General features: G+C 49.6%; 1 long non-coding RNA gene across 1 annotated transcript in view; it reads left to right on the top strand.

Annotated features, from left to right (window-relative positions):
• Nucleotides 1-16,237, top strand: part of LOC140387722 (uncharacterized) — a 44,220-nt gene extending 27,983 nt beyond the window's left edge. The window contains exon 3 of the long non-coding RNA XR_011933976.1: nt 14,615-16,237. This is a non-coding gene — a long non-coding RNA (uncharacterized lncRNA). The remainder of the gene's footprint in view (nt 1-14,614) is intronic.
• The last annotated feature ends 1,643 nt before the right edge of the window (nt 16,238-17,880 follow it).

Raw genomic sequence — 17,880 nt, 5'->3', positions numbered from 1 at the left:
GTTGCCAAATATTAGTGAGGAGGACTTTGCAATGTTGACTGACCAGGTTGTACCTTTGTCATTTTCGGTACGTAGGCCGATTCTGCAGTCACCGAGTAAGGATGGCAGATTTCCTTCTCTAAAAGAACGTTAGTGAACCAGGTGGATTTTTACAACAATCTGGTATTTTCATGATCATCATTACTGAGACAAGCTCTTTTTCCCATATTTATTTAATGAATTGAATTTAAGTTCCCCAGTTACCATGGTGTCTCTGGAGCAATAGTCCAGGGGCGGGATTCTCCGACTCCCCGCCGGGTCGGAGAGTCGCCGGGGGGCGGCGTGAATCCCACCCCGCCTCCCCGACGCCGACTGGCGAATTCTTCCACGCCGCGGTTTCGGCGGGGTCGGGAATCGTGCCGCGCCGGTCGGTGGCCGCTGGCAGTGGCCCCGCCCGGCGATTCTCCGGCCCGCGATGGGCCGAGCGGCCACCCGTTTTCAGCCAGTCCCGCCGGCGTAAATCAAACCAGGTCCGTACCGGTGAGACCTGGTTCTACGGCGGCCTGCAGAGTCCTCGGGAGGGCGCGGGGGGGTCTGGCCCCAGGGTGTGCCCCCACCGTGGCCTGGCCCGCGATCGGGGCCCACCAATCCGCAGGCGGGCCTGTGCCGTGGGGGCACTCTTTCCCTCCATGCCAGCTGCTGTCAACCTCCGCCATGGCCGATGCGAAGTACCCCCTAGCGCATGTGCTGGGATGACGGCAGCACACGCTGGCGCTCCCGCGCATGCGCAAACTCGCGGCGGCCGGCGGAGGCTCTTCGGCGCCGGTTGGCGAGGCATCAACTCCGCCGGCGCCGGCCTATCCCCTGAAGGTGCGGAGGATTCCGCACCTTCCGGGCGTCCCGACGCCGGAGTGGTTCATGCCACTCCTCAGCGCCGGTACGGCCCACCCCGCCGGGTAGGCGAGAATCCCGCCCCAGGCCTCTGGATTACATGTCCAGTTCATTATGCTACCATTTACTGTCATCTGCTGACTTCTTTTACCAAGAATGTGATTAGCAAACCAAGGAGCTAAACCTTTCTAACTGAAAAAAGTTTGGAAAGTATAGTTGATCATTTTTGATGCAGTTATTGATTTGCTTCCTCCAGCACTGAATTTGACATATCATTTTACTATATGCTGTCTCATTCTTGTTGATTCTGCCTGTAGAGATTAGGGAATTGATTACCTTTTGGATGAATAATTGACCATTCTTGGTGGCTCAATCAGCAAAGAGTTCATTGCTGCCTTTGGCGATATCCCCCAGATTACCACTGAAGAGAAGAATGGAACAGGGCCAAGCCAGAGAAGATGAGCCCAGATGATGGATTGGCAACGCAAAGATTCAATGCTGATGAAGGAACGGTAGAATTTGTGCCTACCTGACATGCAACTCAGAGGGGAACTTGCAACTGATCTCCCATAATCTTTCTTTGCTTCTTAGTGGTAGAGGTATCAGAACTGGGAGGTGATGTCAAAGTAAGTTTGGTTGGATGCTACAGGGTATCGTACACGTTGTATATACTGCAACTATGGTGCACTGCAGGATGGTGTTAAATGAGTGAATGGGGTCCATGGAGTTCAGTTGCAGGGCTGCTGACAGTTCTGTCCTGGGCGGCACGGTAGCACAGTAGTTAGCACTGTTGCTTCACAGTGCCAGGGTCCCAGGTTCGATTCCCGGTTGGGATCACTGTCTGTGCGGAGTCTGCACGTTCTCTCTGTGCATGTGTGGGTTTCCTCCGGGTGCTCCGGTTTCCTCCCACAATTCCCAATAGAAGTGATGTTAGGTAATTTGGACATTCTGACCTCTCTCTCCGTGTACCTGAACAGGTGCCGGAATGTGGCGACTAGGGGATTTTCACAGTAACTTCATTGCAGTGTTAATGTAAGCCTACTTGTGATAATAAAGATTATTATTAAAGATCAATAATTATTGATCTTCTTCAGTGTTGTTGCAGCTCCATGAATTTAGGCAAATGCTGGGTTTTCCACCACATTGGTGGGGATGCTGTGAAGTGTCAGATGAGCCACTCATTACGGAGTTACCAGCTTTCGATTCGCTCTTGTGATGATGGTGGGGGCCTTGTTGATGGTGGTGCCATTGAAAAATGAAGGGCGATGTTGCTGGGCTTTCTTCTGTTGGCTGACCATTACCTGGCACTCAAATGGCATGAATGTTACCTGCCAGTCATCAATGCAAACCTGGACGTTATCAAGGTCCTATGGCTGACTGACATGGTCAAAAAGACCATAAATGGAACTGAACACTGTAGAATGCTCATGAACAATCCCGCACCCCCTGATCTTATGCTCCCAAAGTGGAGAAGTTAAGAACCCAGTTCCTGATCTCTGTCCCAACTTGCGACTGCAATACCTGGAAAATATCCAAATTAATGTTTTATAATTAGATGTGCTTATCTCTGCAGCAAGATAATAGAAATTGGCTTTGATTGAGGTAAATCTCTGTCCAGGTGCACCAAGACTGCCTCCCAAAACAGCAGAAGTACATTCTACGTTGTGGGCTGAATGTTATGCGCAGGAATGAGATCACTGCATCCCTGACATAGCTAGTTTTTTAATTAAAATTTGTTTTATTCAAAATTTCTCAATAATTTTTACAAACCACTACAAAAAGAAAAACAATGAAAAGAAAACATAGCAATAAAACAGAAAACAACTTAACCATTGAACAAAACAAGGTGGGGTATCTGCCCTTTAAAAATGAAATCCATCCACCGCACAACCCCCCCCCCCCCCCCAACCCCTGGTTTGCTGCTGCTGCTGACCTCCACCTAACGTTCTGCGAGAAAGTCAGGGAACGGTTGCCACCACCTGGAGAACCCCTGCAAGGACCATAAGACCATAAGACATAGGAGCGGAAGTAAGGCCATTCGGCCCATCGAGTCCACTCCACCATTCAATCATGGCTGATTTCAACTCCATTTACCCGCTCTCTCTCCATAGCCCTTAATTCCTCGAGAAATCAAGAATTTATCAACTTCTGTCTTAAAGACACTCAACGTCCCGGCCTCCACCGCCCTCTGTGGCAATGAATTCCACAGACCCACCACTCTCTGGCTGAAGAAATTTCTCCTCATCTCTGTTCTAAAGTGACTCCCTTTTATTCTCAGGCTGTGCCCCGGGTCCTAGTCTCCCCTGCTAATGGAAACAACTTCCCTACATCCACCCTATCTAAGCCATTCATTATCTTGTAAGTTTCGATTAGATCTCCCCTCAACCTCATAAACTCCAATGAATATAATCCCAGGATCCTCAGACGTTCATCGTATGTTAGGCCTACCATTCCTGGGATCATCCGTGTGAATCTCCGCTGGACCCGCTCCAGTGCCAGTATGTCCTTCCTGAGGTGTGGGGCCCAAAATTGCTCACAGTATTCTAAATGGGGCCTAACTAATGCTTTATAAAGCTTCAGAAGTACATCCCTGCTTTTATATTCCAAGCCTCTTGAGATGAATGACAACATTGCATTTGCTTTCTTAATTACGGACTCAACCTGCAAGTTTACCTTTAGAGAATCCTGGACTAGGACTCCCAAGTCCCTTTGCACTTCAGCATTATGAATTTTGTCAGCGTTTAGAAAATAGTCCACGCCTCTATTCTTTTTTCCAAAGTGCAAGACCTCGCACTTGCCCACGTTGAATTTCATCAGCCATTTCTTGGACCACTCTCTTAAACTGTCTAAATCTTTCTGCAGCCTCCCCACCTCCTCCATACTACCTGCCCCTCCACCTATCTTTGTATCATCGGCAAACTTAGCCAGAATGCCCTCAGTCCCGTCATCTAGATCGTTAATATATAAAGAGAACAGCTGTGGCCCCAACACTGAACCCTGCGGGACACCACTCGTCACCGGTTGCCATTCCGAAAAAGAACCTTTTATCCCAACTCTCTGCCTTCTGCCTGACAGCCAGTCGTCAATCCATGTTAGTACCTTGCCTCGAATACCATGGGCCCTTATTTTACTCAGCAGTCTCCCGTGAGGCACCTTATCAAAGGCCTTTTGGAAGTCAAGATAGATAACATCCATTGGCTCTCCTTGGTCTAACCTATTTGTTATCTCTTCAAAGAATTCTAACAGGTTTGTCAGGCACGACATCCCCTTACTAAATCCATGCTGACTTGTCCTAATCTGACCCTGCACTTCCAAGAATTTAGAAATCTCATCCTTAACAATGGATTCTAGAATCTTGCCAACAACCGAGGTTAGGCTAATTGGCCTATAATTTTCCATCTTTTTCCGTGTTCCCTTCTTGAACAGGGGGGTTACAACAGCAATTTTCCAATCCTCTGGGACTTTCCCTGACTCCAGTGACTTTTGAAAGATCATAACTAACGCCTCTACTATTTCTTCAGCTATCTCCTTTAGAACTCTAGGATGTAGCCCATCTGGGCCCGGAGATTTATCAATTTTTAGACCTCTTAGTTTCTCTAGCACTTTCTCCTTTGTGATGGCTACCATATTCAACTCTGCCCCCTGACTCTCCGGAATTGTTGGGATATTACTCATGTCTTCTACTGTGAAGACTGACGCAAAGTACTTATTCAGTTCCTCAGCTATTTCCTTGTCTCCCATCACAAAATTACCAGCGTCATTTTGGAGCGGCCCAATGTCAACTTTTGCCTCCCGTTTGTTTTTAATGTATTTAAAGAAACATTTACTATCATTCCTAATGTTACTGGCTAGCCAACCTTCAAATTTGATCCTCTCTTTCCTTATCTCTCTCTTTGTTATCGTCTGTTTGTTTTTGTAGCCTTCCCAATCTTCTGACTTCCCACTACTCTTTGCCACATTATAGGCTTTCTCTTTTGCTTTGATGCATTCCCTAACTTCCTTTGTCAGCCATGGCTGCCTAATCCCCCCTCTGATAACCTTTCTTTTCTTTGGGATGAACCTCTGTACTGTGTCCTCAATTACTCCCAGAAACTCCTGCCATTGCTGTTCTACTGTGTTTCCCACTAGGCTCTGCTCCCTGTCGATTTTCATCAGTTCCTCCCTCATGCCCCTGTAGTTACCTTTATTTAACTGTAACACCTCTACATCTGATTCTACCTGCTTTCTTTCAAATTGGAGATTAAATTCGACCATACTATGATCACTGCCTCCTAAGTGCTCCCTTACTTTAAGATCTTTAATCAAGTCTGGCTCATTACATAACACTAAGTCCAGAATGGCCTGTTCCCTCGTGGGCTCCATCACAAGCTGTTCCAAAAAGCCCTCCTGTAAACATTCAATGAATTCCCTTTCCTTGGGTCCACTGGCAGTATTATTTACCCAGTCCACCTGCATATTAAAGTCCCCCATGATCACTGTGACCTTGCCTTTCTGACATGCACTTTCTATTTCGTGGTGCATTTTGTGCTCCTGGTCCTGACCACTGTTAGGAGGCCTGTACATAACTCCCATTATGGTTTTTTTTGCCTTTGTGGTTCCTCAACTCTACCCACAAAAACTCCACATCATCTGACCCTATGTCGTTTCGTGCTATTGATTTAATTTCATTCCTAATTAAGAAGGCAACCCCGCCCCCTCTGCCCACCTCTCTGTCTTTTCGATAGGTTGTGAATCCCTGGATGTTTAAATGCCAGTCCTGAACCCCCTGCAACCATGTCTCTGTGATGCCTACCACATCATACCTGCCAGTCACAATCTGGGCCACAAGCTCATCTACCTTCTACTGTGAAGCCGGAGCTCTTCAAGCAGCCAACACTTTCTGCAGATGTGGTCGCTGCAGCTCGCAATGGGATCTGCCAGCTCCCACATCAAGCAGCTCAAGCACATCACCTGACCAGCCATCACTAATTAATTAATTAGTTTAATTTAAGTTTATGGTGGGGGCAGCTTCAGCCAATCAGACACTACCCTGCACTTTTAACTGAAAAACAGCACAATTAGATTAACCACTTACCTTTCCTGGTTACCTCACTGAACCAAACTAGCAAATTCTCACTGTCTGTATCTCTCACTCCTGCTGTGTCTCCTTGACCTGCGCAATGCTAATAATATAATATAATAATGCTAATAATAATATAATATGGCACTTACCTCACACCAATGGACCCTCGCAAGGCAAACTTTATCCTCTCCAACCTGAGAAGTCCCGCCATGTCACTGACTCAAGCCTCTACGCTTGGGGGTTTCGCGTCCCTCCCCATTAACAAGAGCCTTCTCCGGGCTACCAAGGAGGCAAAGGCCAGAACTCCGGTGTCTTTCAACTCCTGCACTCCCGGATTATCTGATACCCCAAATATCGCTGTCCCCCAGCTCGGCTTTACCCGAGTATCCAAGACCTTGGACATAGCCTTTGCAAAGCCTTTCCAAAATCCTGTAAGTGCCGGGTATGCCCAGAACATAAGGACATGATTTGCTGGGCTCCCTGAGCACCTCACACACTTGTCCTCCACCCCAAAGAACTTGATCATCCTCGCCACTGTCATATGCGCCCGGTGCACCACCTTAAACTGAATCAGGCTAAGCCTGGCGCAAGATGAGGAGGAATTGACCCTGCCCAGGGCGTCAGCCCACAGGCCCTCATCCAGTTCCTCACCCACCTCCTCCACCCACTTGCCCTTCAGCTCCTCCACCGAGGCCTCCTCTGCCTCCTGCAGCTCCTGATATATTTCCGATATTTTGCCCTCCCCTACCCACACGCCCGAGACCACCCTGTCCTGTATCCTCTGGACAGCGGGAATTCTCCCACCTACTTTTTCACGAACGCCCGAACTTGCATGTACCGAAAGGTATTCCCCGGGGTGGCCCAAATTTCTCCTCCAGCACCCTCAGACAAGCAAAAGTCCCATCAGTGAACAAGTCCCCCATACTTTTGATACCCGCCCTGTGCCAACTTAGGAACCCCCCAGAACGAACCTGTGATTGTTCCATATCGGGGCCCAGACTGAAGCCCTTGCCTCCTCCCTGTGCCGTCTCCACTGCCCCCAGGTCCTCAATGTCGCCACCACCACCGGGCTCGTGGTATACCGTGTCAGCAGAAGTGGCAACGGTGACGTTATCAGTGCCCCCAAGCTAGTATCTTTACAAGACGCCGCTTCCAACCGTTTCCACGCCACCCCTTCTCCCTCCATTACCCATTTCCGAATCATGGATATATTCGCTGCCCAGTAATATCTGCAAAAGTTCGGCAGCGCCAACCCCTCCCCCCGCTTCCCCCGACTACGCTCCAAGAACAGTCTCTTAGCACGCGGGGTCCTATTTGCCAACACAAATCCCGTAATAATCCTATTTACCTGCTCGAAAAAGGACTTGGGGATGAGAATGGGAAGGCACTGGAAGACGAACAAGAACCTGGGGAGGACCGTCATCTTTACGGACTGCACCCTGCCCGCCAGGGAGAGTGGCAACATGTCCCACCTCTTAAAGTCCTCCTCCATCTGATCCACCAGCTGCGCTAAATTGAGCTTGTGCAGGACCCCCCAGCTCTTAGCCACCTGAATGCCCAAGTAACGACAGCTCCTCTCCACCATCGTAAGCGGTAGCTCTCCCAGTCTCTTTTCCTGGCCCCTCGCATGTATCACAAAAAGCTCGCTTTTTCCAACATTCAGCTTATACCCCAAAAGGTCTCCAAAATCCCTAAGAATCTGCATGACCTCCCCCATCCCCTCCACCAGATCCGCAATGTACAGGAACAGGTCATCCGCATACAGTGAAACACGATGCTCCTCCCCCCCCCGAACCAACCCCCTCCAGTTTCTGGACTCCCTCAACGCCATGGCCAGTGGCTCGACCGCCAGGGCAAACAGCAGGGGGGACAGGGGGCACCCCTGCCTCATCCCTCGATGTAATTTAAAGTACTCCGACCGCAGTCGGTTTGTCGACACACTCACTACTGGGGCCTGATGCAACAATTTGACCCACCCTATAAATTCCTCTCCAAACCCAAATCTGCCGAACACTTCCCACAGGTACTCCCACTCCACCCGATCGAAGGCTTTCTCGGCGTCCATTGCCACTACCACTTCTGCATCCCCCCCTTCCGAGGGCACCATGATCACATTCAGGAGCCTCTGCACATTCATATTCAACTGCCTGCCCTTCACAAACCCCGTCTGATCCTCATTGATCACTCCCGGGACACAGCCCTCGATTCTAGTGGTCAGAATCTTGGCCAACAGCTTAGTATCCATATTAAGGAGCGAAATTGGCCTATACGAGCCACATTGCAAAGGGTTCTTATCTCGCTTGAGGATAAGCGAGATCAGAGCCTGCGACATCGTCGGGGGAAGGGTTCCCTTTTCCTATGCCTCATTGAAAGTCCTCAACAACAGCGGACCCAGCAGCTCCGAGAATTTCCTATAAAACTCTACGGGATATCCATCCGGTCCCGGGGCCTTGCCCGCTTGCATACCTCCTATCCCCTTGACCAGTTCCTCCATCTCAATCAGGGCCCCCAATTCCTCTACTGGCCCCTTCTCCGCCTGTGGAAACTTCAATTGGTCCAGGAACTGCCTCATCCACCCCCCCACCCCCCCCGGGGATTCTGACTCGTACAATTTGCCATAAAAGTCCTTGAAGACCTCGTTAATCCTTGCCTAGCTCAGCACCGTGTTACCCCCCCCCCCCCAATCTCTAATTCCCCCAATCTCCCTGGCCGCCTCTCTCTTCCGCAGCTGATGTGCCAGCATCCTACTTGCCTTCTCCCCATACTCGTACACTGCTCCCTGTACCTTCCTCAACTGGGCCTCAGCCTTCCCCGTGGTAAGCAAGTCAAACTCCACCTGCAGACTCCGGCGCTCCTTCAGCAACCCCTCCTCGGAGGATTCCGCATACCTCCTGTCCACCCTAAGTATCTCCCCCACCAATCTCTCCATCTCCATCCTATCCCTCTTTTCTCTGTGGGCCCTGACTGAAATTAGCTCCCCTCTGGCAACTGCCTTCAGCGCCTCCCAGACCACACTCACCGAAACCTCCCCATTAACATTGGTCTCCACATAGCTTTGGATACACCTCCGAACCTGCCCACAAACCTCCTCGTCCACCAGTAGTCCCGCGTCCATTCACCACAGAGGGCGTTGGCCTCTCTCCTCCCCCAGCCCCAACTCCACCCAGTGCGGGGCATGGTCCGAGATCGCAATGGCCGAATACTCCACCCCCCTCCACTCTCGGGATTAGCGCCCTACTTACCCGAAAAAATCAATCCGCGAGTACGCCTTGTGCACATGGGAGAAGAAGGAAAATTCCTTCGCCCTTGGCCTGGCAAATCTCCACGGATCCACTCCCCCCCCATCTGGTCCATGAACTCCCTCAGGACCTTGGCCGCTGCCGGCCTCTTACCCGACCTCAACCTAGACCGATCCAGTGCCGGGTCCAGGACCATGTTAAAGTCCCCCCCCCCATTACCAAACTGCATGACTCCAGGGGTGAAATTCTCCCCCAACGGCGCGATGTCCGCCGACTGGCGCCAAAAACGGCGCCAATCAGACGGGCATCGCGCCGGCCCAAAGGTGCGGAATGCTCCGCATCTTTGACGGCCTAGCCCCAACATTGAGGGGCTAAGCCGACGCCGGAGGGATTTCCGCCCCGCCAGCTGGCGGAAATGCGTTTGTTGCCCCGCCAGCTGGCGCGGAAATGCGGCGCATGCGCAGGAACGTCAGCGGCCGCTGTCAGTTTCCCGGCGTATGCGCGGGAGCGTCAGCGGCCGCTGAAAGTTTCCCGCGCATGCGCAGTGGGGAGAGTCTCTTCTGCCTCCGCCATGGTGGAGGCCGTGGCGGAGGCGGAAGGGAAAGAGTGCCCCCACGGCACAGGCCCGCCCGCGGATCGGTGGGCCCCGATCGCGGGCCAGGCCACCGTGGGGGCACCCCCCGGGGTCAGATCGCCCCGCGCCCCCCCCCCCCCCCCCAGGACCCCGGAGCCCGCCCACGCCACCTGGTCCCGCCGGTAAATACCAGGTTTGATTTACGCCGGCGGGACAGGCAATTTCTGGGCGGGACTTTGGCCCATCCGGGCCGGAGAATTGAGCGGGGGGTCCCGCCAACCGGCGCGGCCCGATTCCTGCCCCCGCCCAATCTCCGGTACCGGAGACTTCGGCGGGGGCGGGGGGCGGGATTCACGGCGGCCAACGGCCATTCTCCGACCCGGCGGGGGGTCGGAGAATGACGCCCCATATCCGGAATCATACTCAACATCCGCGTCATGAACCCTGCATCATCCCAGTTCGGAGCATACACATTCACTAGCACCACCCTGGCCCCCTGCAACCTGTCACTCACCATAACATATCGACCCCCTTTATCCGCCACAATACCCGCCGCATCAAATGCCACCCTCTTGCTCACCAAAATTGCGACCCCGCTGTTCTTCGCATCCAGCCCTGAGTGGAAAACCTGCCCCACCCATCCTTTCCTCAGCCTGGTTTGATCCGCGATCTTCAGGTACGTTTCTTGTAGCATGGCTACCCCTGCCTTTAGCCCCTTTAAGTGCGAAAACACACGGGTCATCTTGACCGGCCCTTTCAGGCCTCTCTCGTTCCACGTGCTCAGCCTGGTCCCCCCCACCGCCGACTAGCCATCTCCTATTTTAGGCCAGCCACGTGCCCGCGCCTCCCGCACCCTCCAGCCCCCCAGGCGGAGGATCCCCGTCCCGACCCTCCCCTTTAACATCGATTCCCCCTCAGTCAGCACAGTAGCATCCCAGACCCCCCTTAACTTCCCCCCCAGTCAAGCATCCGCTTAACTCCCCTACCCCCCAATTGCACTCCAGTAAGTCAGCTGACTTATGCTGACCCCGGCCGCTCCCGCCTCCACCTTCAATCCCCTTACAAATCTCTAACCCCCCCCCCCCCACCTAAGTGGGGTAGAGAGAGTCCCCCCCCCCTACACCCCGTGTGAACAGAAAAAGAAAAACAAACCAAAGTACCGTACACTCAAAACCCAGATTCAGGTGCCTCCCCCACCATTCCGTGGGTAAACCGCGCTCCCTATCTGGGCCGACCCCCCCTCCTGTGACACAGCTCTTCCCAACTGCGACCTCGCCCAAAGCCTTGAGGGCCCAGGGCAAAGGGGCCATAAAAACACAAGAAAACAAGGGGAAAACCCCAACATAACACCGCCCCCTCCCCCCCACCAACAACCCCCACAACCTACTGCAGTCCATTAACTCGAGTCCAGCTTCTCATTCTTTATGAAAGTCTACGCCTCGTCCAGCGTGTCAAAATACTGGTGCCAGTCCTGATATGTAACCCACAGCCTCGCCGGTTGTAACAGCCCGAACTTCACCCACTTTCCGTGGAGGACCGCCTTGGCCCGGTTGAATCCCGCATGCTTCTTGGCCAGCTCTGCATTCCAGTCCTGATGAATACGGATCTCGGTGTTCTCCCACCTGCTGCTCCGCTCCTTCTTCGCCCATCGCAGGATACACTCCTTGTCGGTGAAGCGGTGGAACATTACCACCATAGCTCTCGGAGGCTCGTTCGCCCACGGACTCCTTGCCAGGACTCTGTGTGCCCCATCCAGTTCCAGGGCCGCGGGAAAGCTCCTGCACCCATCAGCGTACCCAGCATCGTTGTCACATACGCCCCAGCATCCGACCCCTCCACGCCTTCAGGGAGACCCAGAATCCGCAGGTTCTGCCTCCTTGACCTATTCTCCAGGTCCTCCAGATTCTCCTGCCATTTTCTGTGCAGTGCCTCGTGAGCCTCCACTCTAACCGCCAGGTCCAGAATCTCGTCTTCATTATCAGAGGCCTTCTGCTGCACCTCCCTGATCGCCGTCCCCTGCATCTTCTGGTTCTCCACCAACCTTTCAATCGACGCCTTCCTGGGGGCCAGCATCTCCGCCTTTAAATCCGCAAAGCTGCTCCCGTGACCACTGGGCCCACGCTGCCTAATCCCCGCCAGCCACCATCTTGCTTTTTCGCGCCCGTTCTCCTCTCTTCTCCAAAGCCGCTTTTTTGACTGCCCCACTCCTGGTCCACTCCATACAGCGCTGGGGGACCCTCACTGTTTCCTTCCCACACCGGGAATCGTCGTCAAAGTGCCGCTGGAGCTCCTTGCAAGGGCCCAAAAGTCCATTATCGGTGGGCGCTGCTGACTGTGCGACCTACCTAGGCATAGCCGTAACCGGAAGTCCCCGACATAGCTAGTTAACAGCTGCTGGGCCTTTATTTGGCTTGAGGTGGGACTTTGTCCAGATCAGAAAGAAGTCCCGGCTCTAAGAGCCAATCAAATGACGAGCAGCTCTCTTGCCCCAGCAGTGCCACTGGGAGTGGTGGCCACTGCTGGGACTACAGCGAATCCCCACAAGAAGACAAGCCAGGAGCCCAGAACAGAATTAATCTGGGGTCTATCCAGGGCCAGTGATCAACCAGGGCTAGCAAAGGCTGCCATCAAGCAGAGGGGGTGACTGAAGGGATCCTAGAAGGGCAGTGGTAGGGAGCACTCCTCTTCCTCCCAGCCAATGAGGAGTGCTTTAAAAGGCACTTATCTTCTGGAGTTGGCAGCTCTTGCCTCCATTTCTCTGATTGCTTTCCCAAGCAGTGTAAAAGTCAGGCAGCCACTATTCAAGTTAAATCTGACTTCCAATTGTAATCCGAGAGCCTGATTTAAATATGCTAATGATGGCTGCCTGTCTATTCAAGGCATATCACACAACGCACCATTGTAAAAACAGCAGCAATTGCAGATGCTTTTAGTGGGGTCACATATTGTTTTTTTGTGATGTGTGACCCTCCTCTCTCAACTGAATTGCTCGGGCCCCATTAAGAGAGATTTAACATCTGTGTCAATCATATTTTTGTTTGCAAATTGGTTACCGACAATTGAAGGGATGTTTTCCGCAATTTGAAAGATTGATTTAGGGAAAAGAATTGTGAATAATTGCTGCAGCATTTGTAGGACAGCAGTGAACTGTGTCGACTGGTGATAGGCACAGACAGGACCATGGGGTGAAGCGTGTACAGGTAAACAAGGCCGACCATCAGGGCACAGGGTTTCAATCCTGGTGCAATAATTACATTAAACAACACACACACACACACAAAACTGTGAAGTTCTGGCCTTCCAGATCAGCTAAAAACCCCTGGAAGAATGATGCCCACTCGCGATGTATGGTCAACATGTTGATTCCTCCTAACCTGTTGTTGATTTTTTGATTCAATAGTTTCTTGAAGTGCTTGCTCGCTGTATGCTTCAGTTGACATTTGTTTAACAAGTAGTAAATTTGAACAAATCAAGTGAAAGTGTGACACAAATTTGTTGCATGATGTTGAAACATGACGGACAAAGGGGAACCTAACTGTGTGTGTATGTGCATCTCATTATGTATAATGCACATAAATAAATAAAATACTTATGTTTTTATGATGCTTGCTGGCAGAAGATGGCACTTACTACTATGAATGACTATGTAAATCTGCCTTTCTGTTTACGATAGGACAAGGAACAACAGACGCCCATCTCAGTAATAACATGGCAGCATTTCACTTACAGCTTATGCTCCATTATGAAGTATTTGCCCCTGTCATAACCCACAATTATAAATTATTACACCACACAAGGGATAGATGCGGCCCGACAAATCTGTGATGGCTCTTTCAAAAAAGCAATCCAGTTAGTCCCATTTCCCTACATGCCTGCAATTTGTTGTCCTTAAAGTATTTAATGCAATTCCCTTTTGAAAGCTACTGTTGAATCTGTTTCCACTGATCAGACAGTGCATTCCAATTTATCTGCCCAAAAAAAGATTTCTCATGTTGTCTCTGGTTTTTCTCTAGTGTTGAAAATCTGTGCCTTAACTCTAACTCACAACATGCCTGGCTCCTGCTGGCAATGTTGTAATGAATGTGAAGTGCAGTTATAATCTACCACATGCGATTAACGTTCAAGTTTATCATTACCATCACTGAGGAACAGGATCAAAATTTGTGTCAGTGCTCATCAACTCCACTCTCTTGGATAATAATAATAATCTTTATTGTCACAAGTAGACTTACATTAACACTGCAATGAAGTTACTGTGAAAAGCCCCTAGTCGCCACATTCCGGCGCCTGTTTGGGTACACAGAGGGAGAATTCAGAATGCTCAAATTATCTAACAGCAAGTCTTTTGGGACTTATGGGAGGAAACCAGAGCACACAGAGAAAACCCACGCAGACATGAGGAGAATATGCAGACTCCACACAGACAGTGAACCAGGCCGGGAATAGAACCTGGGACCCTGGAACTGTGAAGCAACAGTGTTACCGACTGTGCCACCGTGCTGCACTTGGAAAGGCAACATTTATGAACGGTCAAAAAAATTAAGTATTTTTCAAAGTAAGGTGCACTTATTTTGTAACTCTAAAGTCTTCTTAAAATTTGAAAAAAATAAAACTGGTGTTATTGTAAAGAGCAAGAACATTTATTTACCTTCTTCAATTCTGTACTTGTCTTCCTGGTAAAATTAATTAGCTCTGGCTCAGCAGTAACCTCTCTTGTCTTTGAGTCAGAAAGTTAAAGATGCAAATCCCGCTCAGGAGACTTGAGTGCATAATCTGATTCTAGGTCGACACACCAGTTCAGTAATGAACATCGCACTATCAGAGATCTTTTGGGTGCAACACTAAATTGATTCCCATTGTCCTTCACAGGTGGATGATCAATATTCTTGAACGCTATTTGGTCGAACAGCGGGAGAGTTCTCCCTGGTGTCCTGGCCAGTAATGATGTCTCCATCTAGATCGCTAAAATGGATTGTGTAGTCATTTATCACATTGCTGCCTGTGGAGCCTTACTGTGTGCAAACTGGCTGTCATATTACCTGCATGATGGCAGGGACTACACTTCAAAAATGCACCTAATTGGCTGTAAAGCACTTTGAAATGTCTTGAGGTTGTCAGGTTCCATATAAATACAATTTCTTTTTTCCTTGTTCCATGGCTGTGTACTGAAAAGTGTAAATCAGACCAGTTCAGCAGTATGAAAAGAAGTGGTCATGTGATTCTTCTATTTATGTTCTGTAGTGAAGTTGTGGAAACCCAATATTTTAACTTGCAAGTGCAAATGTCAAAGTTCAGCATTTTCCTCTGCAATTGTTACCATCACCTGAATCTTCACACTTTAACAGGGATTAACAAATTTCAACAATAAGAGAGAGCCAAAAGGAATGCGATTCTCTGCTATCACACAGCTATTACAGATGCAGGCTCAATTTCACGGATGGGTTATTGTGCTATTCATAAGGAGTTCAGTGACACGATCGGTCACATCAACAACATTCCTCCCAGTGACCAATGCTTTAAATTATGGCTAGGTCTTTATCTTCTCTCTTGTTTTTCACAGCTCCTGAAAGGTTATGCAGATTGCTTAAGGGACAAAATATATGCCAAGCAAAGTTGTCATGTTTTCATTAATCATTTGAGTGAAAGATTTGTGAGGAACAACGGCTTAAAGGTTTTTCTCTGGATCTGATCGGACTCAGTCTACATTAATTGGTTTGAAGTCATCCCTCACTGCCGGCTCGAAGGGATCTAAATGATTAGTTCATTGTGGGAGAAAGTCTGCAGAGCAATAATTTTCTTCAATTCAGCATAAATTGGCAATCTTACTTTGTAAATCGAGAGGAATGCTGGTGTGGAAAGTGACACTCGGGGCAACAGGAATTGACGAATCAAACACTATTGTATCAACATGACACAACGTGGCACACCATTAATGTAGAGTCATGCTGGGATCGGAGAGTGGGGTCCAATCTCATGTGGGAAAATCAGACCGAATTTCAGTATGGTTGCCTGTGCCATTTTAATGTAACCACCTCATTATCAATTTATTTCTGCTTTTGGACCAATAGAACAGACTGCAGGACACAGTTATCCAGTATTTAAAGGGCCAATCCAATGCTGAAGTTTGGATTTGGAAGCAAGCGAGAAAGAATTTTTACATTGCATTCAGGTCAAAGTGAGAGTTTGGCTGATGATGGATAAATGAGAGTTTGGCTCAAGATGGATTGGAACTTTATGGGAAAACAAAATGTTAGATAAAGCTTTGTGTGAAGGAATGTCAAGACAGGCTTTTTTGGTAGCAAGCTGTAATCACTTGTTTTAGTACCAGACAAATTGCAGTAACGGCCTTGGGAATGGTTGCGCTGGCTTTAAAGATAATTATAATTGAGGGGGCTGCCCTCAGCAATGAACCAAAAATGTATAAGAACTGCTGTCAGATGTATTGACTTTGGCTTACTGTTGTAACTCTCAGAGATACAGCGGTCTTAGCACCGGCCGTGAAATAAAGTATACGTTGAAGTAACGAGGTGTTCGACTGATCATTTCACCCGGACTGGCAGCAAAGAATCCTCATTTGGTGTCAGAAGTGGGATTTCAAGGAGCCTCCCTGGAACCTGACGGCATAACAGACTGATCGCATTCGGACGCTGAGGAGGGAATGGGCTACCAAACGTGAGTACCCTTGTTACCACTTTGGTTTCCCCCTCTGCTGTCCCGAGTGTGGCCACGCCCTGCTGTTCGGTTTCGGAGGAGACTCTGATGAAATCAAAACAGTCCGGCGAACCCGTTACGAATAAGGGTTGAAAGGGTTGGAGTCCCTGGGAGGTTAGAATCCTTCCTAAAGTCCCGGGTTGGAAACCCTGGGAGGTTAGAGTCCTCCCTAAAAGGTCCAGGGTTGGAGTCCCTGGGAGGTTAGAGTCCTTCCTAAAGTCCCGGGTTGGAAACCTTGGGAGGTTAGAGTCCTCCTTATATCTCTGGGTAAATACCCGTGAGAGGTTAGAATCCTCTCCAAATTAGTAAGATGATTGAATGACGATGATCCTTAGGGTTGCCTAATACCTTCGCGATAAAAGGTGGTTTTCGATAAATAAGTGTATCAACCGGTGTCTAGACTTGTTCGACACTTCGGGTTGATCAGATTGAATATTACGGAGAACGGATAACTCTGTCCAAATTATATATTATAAAATTTAAATGGTGGTGCGGATAACACCCAAAGAAAACATAATAAACAGGGCTTGACTGTTGCGTGCCCTGTCGGAACATTCAAACAATTTGATTTAGCCTCTTGATTGGGTAACGGGGCAGGATAACCCCGTTTAAATTCTTGATTGAATAAGCGATTTAGGATCGCTATCAAAAATAAGCAGGTAACCACAAGGATCATCTGAGGATAGGAGACAATGGGTAATACTTTAGATAGCACCTCTGATAGTGGAAGCGCGCTTCAAACTCTTTGTGAACAGTATCCGGAACATTCTCAGCAGCTGCGGCAGTTATCGGGAGAATTGCATAAGAAATTGGGAAAGGGGAAATGGCCCCTGGGAGGATCAAAAGATTTGCCTACGGTTATAGAGGCACAGCAGATTATTTGGCAACATAACCGTAGCTCCACAGCTAAGAAATTGATTGAGTTATGGCGGGAGTACTGCCAAAAATTAAAAGATACATCTTTATTGGCTAATTGGCAGGCTAACGCTTTAAAATTGGGTATTGAATTAACAGAAGGGGGAATTGTTAAGACTGCGGAGGTTTTGAAAAAAGGAATGTGCCCACCATAGAAAAAGACCTAAGTCTATAAAAAACCCCATTTCTATTTCAGGACCATACGGTCAAATGGCCGGCCTTGCCTTGACCGAGGGAGACGATGAGGATGACCCTGAAAATTGTCAATATAGGGGACGACCGACCGTTACACCGCCACCACGACCGCCTCCACCTTACATTCAAGCCCTTTATCCACCGCTCCCACCGCCAGTACCACCACCTCCACCGTCGCAAGGAGGTCCGGCAACCCACACTCGTTCTAAAACCCGTGCTAATCAATTCCCACAGATGAATCATGAGTTAGTCCTGGGAAAAGGGGGGCACCAGAGGTGGATTTCCCTGATTACCCAGACGATTATCAACCGCAG

This window comes from Scyliorhinus torazame, chromosome 13 (genome assembly GCF_047496885.1).
Source record: "Scyliorhinus torazame isolate Kashiwa2021f chromosome 13, sScyTor2.1, whole genome shotgun sequence".
In the NCBI taxonomy this organism is placed as follows: Eukaryota; Metazoa; Chordata; class Chondrichthyes; order Carcharhiniformes; family Scyliorhinidae; genus Scyliorhinus; species Scyliorhinus torazame.
Note: the sequence above shows the minus strand (reverse complement) of the source record. Positions and strands in the feature narration are given on the sequence as shown.